Source organism: Panthera onca, chromosome C2 (assembly GCF_046562875.1).
Source record: "Panthera onca isolate mPanOnc1 chromosome C2, mPanOnc1 haplotype 2, whole genome shotgun sequence".
Classification (NCBI taxonomy): domain Eukaryota; kingdom Metazoa; phylum Chordata; class Mammalia; order Carnivora; family Felidae; genus Panthera; species Panthera onca.
The window spans coordinates 54,144,366-54,154,452 of NC_138347.1; the positions used below are offsets into that span (position 1 = coordinate 54,144,366).

Here is a 10,087-nt window from a genome sequence, read left to right on the forward strand (position 1 = left end):
GAGAATATAAATTTAAGTAAGATAAATAATAAATAAATAAATAAATAAATAGTAAGATGTTACACAAGAGAAACAGAAAATGCTATAAGCACTGAAACCACCACTGTGAATATAATTACCTCAAACATTAAAGAATCAGTTTATTAACTGTAAGTGGAATAAATCATGTAAATGATTTCTCAAATTCTTATTTCTTAAAATCCATCATTTATGCCTTTGAAGTGGGAACTTAAGTTTTAGAAGTGACACTCTTATTGATCTTTGCAGTAAAAACTAAATCTTTCAAGAGTAGTTCAGGCTAGATATCTATGTTTATCATAACAGGATATAATTTTGTATGTAAATATGCATGTAATTTTCTAAATATTAAAATATTCTTTTTAATCATATTCCTCATGGAGTGTCTGAACAAAAACTACAGTCAAGCTTCTAAATTGTTTTTATTGAGTAACAGGGGATCCTGACACCTTACTACCTAATCCTACTGGAAACTAGCATACAGGAATAGCAGCCCATGGGCACTAGAGTTGTCTGAAACCTGGAACAGGTTTGAAACCTGGAATCTGTTACATTAAACCCTATGCTCAAACACACACATCTGACTTCCACCCAGGAGATAGCCCTGACCTCTTTAGAAATTGCACAGTAAGCTGAGAAACCAGCTCCCAGGATTATGTGCTTTGCTTTGCTTCAGGGGCCCCAATTTACATCCTAATGGTTCTGAGAAGATTCCATGACCAAACCTAACAATGAGGAGACCTGAAGATTCATAAATGACCCATACTGACTATTCTGTGGACACAAGCCAGTTTGTATCCCTGTCTCTGAGGAAAGCAAATTATATGTTCAGGATTGAACTGCTTTATCCTTGTTGTATGTAAATTATTCATTACCCCCCTCCTTTTGCACATTTTGCCCTCCATTTTCTGTGTTCTCTCTGCTTACAGTTTGCCATTTTTTCTCTAAGCTACTTGGATTACCTTATGCTCTGCTCCCCTCAGAAACTTAACCTGGAAACCAGATTTATTAGCCAAAAAACTGAATCAAAAATTCATTTTCAACATATCAGGGAGCAAGGAAAAGAGCTGCTTTTTGATGTCTTTGATAGCCAGCTTTTTGGAAGTCAATTGCTTAAATCACTTTGTTAAATCTTTGAACTATGTGTTCTAACTTTTTTCTGATTGCATGCTAACATTGCAGTAAATTATGGAAATGTTGGAACTCATTTCCGTAAGTCAGTGCCTCCACATGAACAGCAGGGGGCAATAGCATACCAAGAATTGTGGAAACTGTCCTGGCCTCTGGGAAACACTGTTGAATTGCTGCACTGGGTCTGTGTACAACTCCATGATGATCTCAGCTCTCGGATGAAGTCTTTTGTTTTGTGTCCTATTTTACAATGCACTGTTCAGTTTTGTATATGAGTTGTGACTTATTCAGACAGCATTTCACTGTGACCATTTAGCTTAAAAAAAAGAAAGGTGAAAGAGAAGGAAAAGAGGAAATGAGTAAAGAGAAAATTAAAACGCGGCCAACTAAAACACATAGACAAGGAAGAAGTAATATTGCGTATACTTAAAGTTTGTCCCTTCTCTGTTCCCATCCACTTGAATCCTGAACACTGTTTTTCTGGATTGCAGACCACTATAATTCCCCACTCCCCTCACCATACACACGCACCCATTTTATTCTACCACTTCTGCCATACAGTTTTGCTAAACCAACAAATTTCTTTATTAAAAGGAAAAAAACCTTTTTTAAGCCAAATACTTGACTTTTTAAAAGAATTCAAAAAACTCCTATGTCATGTTCTGGCCTTTAGTCAAGCTTCCCAGTATAGAATTTCAATGTCTTTATGCTTTTTGAACATTTTTAGTCAAGATACATTTCACTGATACACTTTAATAAAAATTCTTCCCCTGTAAACTCACACCTTCAGATAAATAGTGAAAAGCTGTGGTTGTGAAGCTATATCTGGTGTGTTCGGGGGTAGAATGTAAAGTAGGAACTAAAATATTACAAATGTTAAAGTTATATTCAAGGATCATTCCCTTTGCACTGGGAAGGTGTTCTGTAATCCAGTCCTCAAAGTCAGCAGGGATAAAACTACTTTCATGCATAAATTGAGTTGTACCCCATAATATAATACCCATAAGCCTGGCTTCCTCTTCTACCTAGGCTGGAATACCCAGAGTTATTAATGTATTCCCATAGAGTTATTGAGTTATGACTGTGTCGTGGCAGCAGTAATATTATTTTAACACCCAGCACCAAAATTCCCCTTGAAGGGGTAGTCTTGTTACCTCCCTCACTGACAGGGCCCTATCTGATCCTCTTTGACTTGGTCCCCTCTGGCCTATCACCTAGGCCAGAGGTGCTCCTGCATACTTCACTCTAGCCTCACCAGCCTCCTTGCTGTTCTCGGAAAACATACCAGGTAGTCCTGTGCCTGGGGGGCCTTTGCTGCAGCTATTCTCTCTCATCAGGGTAAATCTTATTTTATTTATCCAAATGACTCATTCTTTCACCTACTTCAAGTTTGTACAAAAGCCACCTTCTCAGTGGAGACTTCCCTGACCACCTAATTAAAATGGAATATTGCCTTCACCCTTCCTCCTTTATTTTCCTCAACAGCACTTATCATCAAATATGCTATATGTTACATATATAAATAAAATATGAGATGAGATATCTGAGACCAAACAACAGCGAGCAGAAGGCTTAACCCTGCTATTAAAAGGACAAAAAAGGTTGGTTGATTCCAAAGCAAAACTCAACTCTACGCTGCATGTAAAAGACAAAGACATGCTTAAAACAACATAATTTAGAAATGCTCATGAAGAAAGTATGGGCAAAGGTAAACCAAGAAAATGCAAAGAAAAAGAAAAAAATTGTGATATGAGATTCATCTAACTAGAGTTCCGACAAAACACATGACTGAGACAAAGAGCACCTGATAATACTAAAGGCTACAATTCACAGTGAAAATAAAATATTTATGAAAAATATGCAGCAAATAATACAGTAGCTTATTTCTTATAACAGAAACTACAAGAGATTCAAAGAGAACAGAAATACATAAATAACAGCAAACTTTAGTATACTTCTGTTAATCCAAAACAAAAAAATTATACAAAAAAATTATTGACAAGAATTTACTCTAATTTATGTATAGACACATGTATACCTAAAATAATTACATAGAGAAAAATACAAATAACATTCTGCAACAGTATGATTAAAGTAAAAATCCATCACCATCGAAACATTAAGAAAACCTTCTCACCTTAAAATTTAATTTTTTCTATTAAACATACCTTGGCTTAAAGGGAAATAACAATTGATAGTGAGAATTTCCAGGAAAAAAAAATAATGAAAACATGACATCAGGGTCTACAACATAATGTTAAATAGTATTCATAATAAAATTCATAGATTTAAATATTTGTATCAATAAAAATGAGCCAAATCAGTGAGTGAGATATCACATGCAAAAAGAAATATTTAAGTCTTGTTTTGTTTATCTTTTTTCCATTTTAGATTTAATTTTCTTTTTAATTAAACAACCTAGATTAGAAAACAACCTGAAAAAACTAAACCTAGCTGCATTAAACTGCATTTGGCAATTTTATAATTAGCTATAATATTGATACTGTTATTTTAAAACTATGTTATAAGAAAAAGTAAATAAGTAATTTTGTTAATATTAGTTACCATACATTTCAGTAGAAAAGTGATACAATATAAAATCAAATAAGTAAAAATATTCTATAATGTTTTATTAGAAATGGAATATCAGCACATATTTATGATTTATTTTTATCTTTCTTTGAAAAACTACATATTTCCTAGATCTTGCATGGTGAAGTCTGAAAAGTAATAACAAGCTGTTTAGCCATGAATATTTCTTAAGTGCATAGACTGTGGTCACCAAATATGATTTTCACTGAAAGTAATGAGGACTCCTTTGAGAAATGGCTGGTTTTGGTCTAAAGCAGTAAATGAGACTGTTCAAATATGAGACTGGGACTTTTACAGCGTCAGAAAGCAAGGAAGCTATCAAGACATTTGCGGTTGTCAAATGAAGACAGGAGCCAAAGATGGGCAATTTGAGCTTTAAAATGAATAATCACTGCAATTATATGAAAGTGAAAATAGAGATTCCAATAGAATCAATGGAAAACTCCTAGAAGCAATAGGGAATTCAATATGGTAGCAAGATGTAAAATTACATATAAAAATCAATATCTTCATATATTTAAGCAATGAGCAGCTATAGTGAAAAATAGAAGAGCTGACCCCACATACATTAACAACAAAAAAGAAAAATCCTGTAGGAATACAAGAAATGGGAAAAACCTCTGTGAGAAAAACTTCAAAACCTTCCTAAAAGACACAAAGCTGGGATGCAAATAAAAGAAAAAGTAAACCTCATTCTTCAATGGAATAATACAAAATCACAAACTGATAGCAATTTTTAAAAGTATTTTTATGGATCTACATTCAACAGTTCATATGGAAAAAATAAATATGTGACAACATTCAAAAAAAGAGGGGGAAAAAAACCAGTAATGAGACAGGCCTAGCCCTACCAGATACTGTTATATATTATACATTTCCTGTAACTAAAACGGTATATTAACACAAGTAGACAATTAGATAAATGGAAAAAAAAACAGAAAATATAGACCCAAGTACAAAGTGGAAATTTATGTATGTGATAAAAGTGGGACCTCAAATCACTGGGAGAAAAGTATACTTTTTAAAATTGAATGTTGGGGCACCTGGTGGCTCAGTTAAGTAACTGACTTCAGCTCAGGTCATGGTCTCACATAGGTTCAAGCCCAACATCAGGCTCTCTGCTGTCAGCATGGAGCCTGCTTTGGATACTCTCTCTCTGTCCCCCTCTCTCTGCCCCTCCTCTGCTTGCTCTCTCTCAAAATAAAATAAAATAAAATAAAACAAAATAAAATGTTAAAAAAGCTAAATGGACCTTTGAAAACATAAAATTGGATATAATTGGATATAATATCACCTAGGTGGAATTGCAGGAAAAAAAGGTTTTTTTTAATTTTTTCAACGTGACTCTTACAATGAAGAGCCAATCTGAGTACCCAAATTGAAGGCTATTCTGGAAAACCACTGGCCTGAACTTTGCAAACATGTCAATGCCAAAAGAAATAAACAAAAAAGGCTGGGGAAGTGTTCTAAATTGAAGAGAACTGAAAAGACTTAATAACTAAATGTGATGTGTAATCCTTGTTAAATCCTGGATTTATATTTTACAAACACCAATAGAGTAAGCAAGGTTTGGGGGTTTGAGGACCATAGAGGAAATTCGAATCTGAAATATATATATATTCGATTATAATAATGTAACAACCTTTAGCGGATTCCGACTCTATGTCTTTAGAGCTCAAGATACGTTGTCTAAAGACATTGTATTGTAATCCTATGGGACAGTAGTCCTCAGTAGGGGTGATTTTGCCCGGCTCTCCCTACACACATTTGGCAGCATCTAGAAACGTTTTTAGTTGTCACAGCTGGGGGCAAGGGAGGGCTGCTACTGGCATCTAGTGCATATTGGCCAAGGATGCTACTAAACACCCTACAATGAACAAGACAGCTCATCTCCCCACACCCCCAACAAAAAATCATCTTGCCTAAAATGTCAGTAGTGCCCTGGTTGAGAAACCTAGGTGCGAGAGAATCCCTTGGTCCTAGACGCTAGATAGATATTAGGCTGAAATAAATGAAACTGTCCTTTGAGCAGGTGAAACTACCGGTAACATTTAAGGGTGAAGCGTTATGATGTTCATAACTAATTCTCAAACTGTTGATTTGAAACCACGGTACGTGTCCTTCCGCCTCGGCTTCCCTCCTCCCTCCGGGGCCGGGAAAGGACGCCCCCCCACACACACACTCCCCACCCCGACTGGCGGAGCCTGCGCGTTGAGAGGAGCCTGCCAGCGGCCACTGCGCAGGCGCCGGGCAGCTCGCCGGACTCCCGCAGCGCTTCTCCAAAAGTTCCAGTCCAGCGGGTGGACCACCGTGCAGCGCAGCTGCACACAACAGAGAAGGCAAAAGAAAACTCCCGGGGGGCTCCGTTGGCTTCTCTGGGAGTGACAAAGATGCTTTCCCTCTAGAAGCCCGGAAGCTTTCTCCTTTGCAATCCAATGAGGGTGAAGTGAACGCCGCTCTTCCTTGTGAAGCGCCCTGCCAGGAAGAGCCAGTTGTGTGTGGACCCGCTGTACCTGGCCGTCCTCTTCCAGGCTGGATTCCGCAGAGGTGAGTTTTTATACTCTCTTTAGCGCATTCCCCACTTCCTGTGTCTGACGAGCCTGGGCAGTACTACATCTCGTGATACCACTGACTGAAAGTGCCCCGGGCAGGCGCATTCCACACCCAGCTCCTCACCAGCAAGCGCTAATCTAGGTGACGTTTTAAATACCTTACAGTTCTTTAGCTTACAGTCCCTTAATCAAGGACTTGGCACACTTTTCTTGTAAACAGCCAGATAGCAAATATTTTAGGATTTGCAGGCCAGGAACGATCTCTCGCATATATGTCTCTGTTTCAACAACCTCTTAAAAATGTAAAAAAAAAAAAAAAAAATCTTAGCTGCCGGTCTTAAAAACATGCACATTATAATAATTAGATTGATCGTTCACTTTACCCAGCACGACGCTAGAGCTGCTTTCTGGCCTGCACCCTGTCCCAGGTCCTACCACAGTTGTGCAGTAAGGACTTGGGTTCCACGAGGGCTAGAACCCACCACGTTTACTGGACATCACCTATCCAGATTAGTTTTCAAACTGTTGGGGTCCCTGCACTTGCACCTCTGCTCCTTCTCCCTGCTAGATGGCCCCTGGTGAGTTCCTGGCAGTCGGCAAGGCCACCAAGAAACCCCCAGACCAGCAGCCAAACCCTCCTTTATTCTAAAATGGCAATTGCTTCCTATCTGGAAGCAGAAGCCAAAGTTCCTACATTGTTAGTAAATTAGAATAAAGGTAATACGGGAGTTTGTCAGGCAACTGTATTTTTATAGCATTTTTTCTAGTGATAAATGTAATATATGTTCACTATGATAATTGGGAAAATACTGAAAAATATATAGAAGAAAATAAAAATTCTCCATAACCCAATATACAAAAAAAAAGAGAGAGAGAAGAAGAAAAAAACCCTACTAAATATTTATGTATTCTTTTCGTCCTTTTTTTCAATATATACTAAAAGGACAACGTAATGAACAACTGGGATTTTGAAAATATTTCCTAAGAAACTTCTGTTAAAGTCCGAAATACAGAAAAGTGTACAAACTATAAATGTACAGTTCAGTAAATTTTCAAAGACTAATGCAAATATACCCTTGCAACCACCATCCAAGTCAAGAAATAGACCATTCCTAGCACCTTCATCCCCCTGCCCAGTCAGGGGCAGCTTCTCCCCAGACAGAACTATTGCCTTATCCTCAAATACATAGATTAGTTTTGTCTGTTCCTGAATTTCAATGAAATGAATTAACCATTAAGTTTTCTATAATATTTGGTTCTTTCACTTTATATTATAATTAAGATTCCGCCATGTTGTTGTTGCTTGTAACAGATCTCTTTTTTATTATTTTATGCTGTTGGGAATTCCATTATACAAATACAACACATTTTATGCATTATACTATTATTTTTTAAGTGACAGATTTATTGAGATATAATTATTATATCACACGATTCATCCATTTAAAGTATACAATAGGTTTTTTAGTACAGTCACAGATAGATACAATCATCATCACAATTTTGGAACATTTTGATCACCTCAAAACAATGCCATACTCTTTAGCTGTCACCCTTGTAACCATGTTCCTGTCCTCTCCAGCCCTACCTAACCACAACTCTACTTTATGTCTTTATAGGTTTGCCTTTTGTGGACATTTCCTAAAAATGGAATCATGTAACATGGAGTCTTTTGTGACTGGTCCCTTATACTGATACTGGATATTCATGTTACTTCCAGGTTTGGGGCTATTACAAATAATATTACTGGGAACATTATTATACGTATCTGTATGTTGTTTGTATCTATGGATAGATTTGTATCACATAGATACATATTTCTATGAGATATATACCAGGAGTGGAATAGCCCAGAGATAGGTTATGCTTATGGTTAGTTACAGTTGATAGTACCAAACTGTTTTTTAAATTTATACCCCCACCAGCGCTGTATAATGAGTTTTTATTGCTCCACACCCTCACCAACATTTGGTGGTTGTGTGATTTCAATTTATACTTCTCTGATGACTAATGAAAAAGAACATCTTTTCATGTGATTATTAGTCATTTGAATATCCTCTTTTAGTAAACCACCTATTGAGTCTTTTTTTCTGTTTTTTTTTTTTTTGTCTTTTTCTGCTTGACTTATTTATTCTAATGTGAGTCCATTTTCATTTATAAGCACTGCTAAAAAAAAAAAAAAACACCTTTCCCTAGCCTGTGGCTTGCATTTTAATTATCTTACTGTTAAATTTTAATGAATGTAACTTTGTTATTTTTATTAAAGTCTGATTTGTCAAACTTCCTTTATGGTTCATGCCTTTGTTGTCCTGCTTAAGAAATCATTCCCTACAAGGACTTTTCCCTATGTTACATCCAAAAACTTACTGTTTTTCTTTGAACATACAGATCTAAACATGTAGAATGGATTTTGTAGCATGGTATGAAGTAAGGATTAATTTTATTTATTATTTTTTATATAGCTACCCTACTGACCACAGTCCGAAAAACCCTCCTTTTCCCACTTGCAGCACTGCCTTTGTCATAAATCAATAGAAAGACAAATCAACACAGATGTTGGAATTAGTATACAGGGACTTTAAAATCACCATGACAGATGTATCTAAGAATCTTATTAAAGAGAAGATAAAATAGATGAAGAGGTAGGAAATCTCAAAAGAGATACAGATAATAGTTTTAAAGTTTTTTTTAATGTTTATTTATTTTTGAGAGAGACAGAGTGCAAGCAAGGGAGGGGCAGAGAGAGAGGGAGACACAGAATCTTAAGCAGGCTCCAGGCTCTAAGCTGTCAGCACAGAGGCCACCACAGGGCTGGAACCCACAAACCACAAGATCATGACCAAAGCTGAAGTCGGACACTTAACTGACTGAGCGACCCAGGCACCCCGAGATAATAGTTTTAAAAAATGGAAATTCTAGGATTGAAAAGTACAGTTATCTAAAATTATTTGATAGGTTTATCAGTGGGTTGGATACAACAATGAAAGGATCATTAAACTTAAGACAGGTTACCAGAAATCATCCAAATTTAAGTAACCTGAGAAAAAAATGTTTTTAAATAAGCAAAGCATCAATGACTATGGAATAGTATCACGTGGTCTAACATACATGAAATTGAATTTCCAAAAAGCAAGGAAAGAGAGTATGGGGCAGAAAAATATTTGAAAAAATATTTCCAAATCTGTTCAAATACATTTTATCCACGATGTTTACTTGTTTTCAGTGGAGAGCTGATCACAATATCCTAGCTTGCTGAATGGAATTTAGAAGTTAACATAAATCTACATGAATGAGCCCCTGGCCTTTTGTTTTTCTTTTTGGGGGGCAGGGCAAGCACATGCACTAGCTGGGGAGGGGCAGAGGGAGAGAGAATCTTAAACAGGCTCCATGGTTAGTGAACCAGAAACCTTGGGGCCCCATGCAGGGCTTGATCCCACAACCATGAGATCGTGACCTGAAATGAAATAAGGAGCCAGCTGCTTAACCAACTGAGCCACCCAGGTGTCCCTAAGACATTTTAAAGTCACACAAAATGTGGAAAAATACTTTGTTGGTTGGAACCATCTTGAGGACTACTATACTTTTATAAATGTTCCTACTCACTAAAGGCCAGTAGCACCACCCCAATTATGGTAATATCAAAATGTGCTCAGTTTTTCAAAATATCCCTTTGTGCATCACATAGCCCTGCATACAATTGAGGATCCCTCTCTCAGGTGCCCTGCCACTGCCTCCTTTGTCCACACGCTTTTCAACCTTATCTTCTGATACTCACATCTGTCAAACCACACTGA

General features: G+C 36.8%; 1 long non-coding RNA gene across 1 annotated transcript; it reads left to right on the top strand.

The window, feature by feature from the left end:
* The first annotated feature begins 5,655 nt into the window (after positions 1-5,655).
* On the top strand, positions 5,656-8,577 carry LOC144617411 (uncharacterized). Its single transcript, XR_013557897.2, has 2 exons — positions 5,656-6,288; positions 7,913-8,577. It is a non-coding gene; the product is annotated as an uncharacterized LOC144617411 (long non-coding RNA).
* Positions 8,578-10,087: the final 1,510 nt, after the last annotated feature.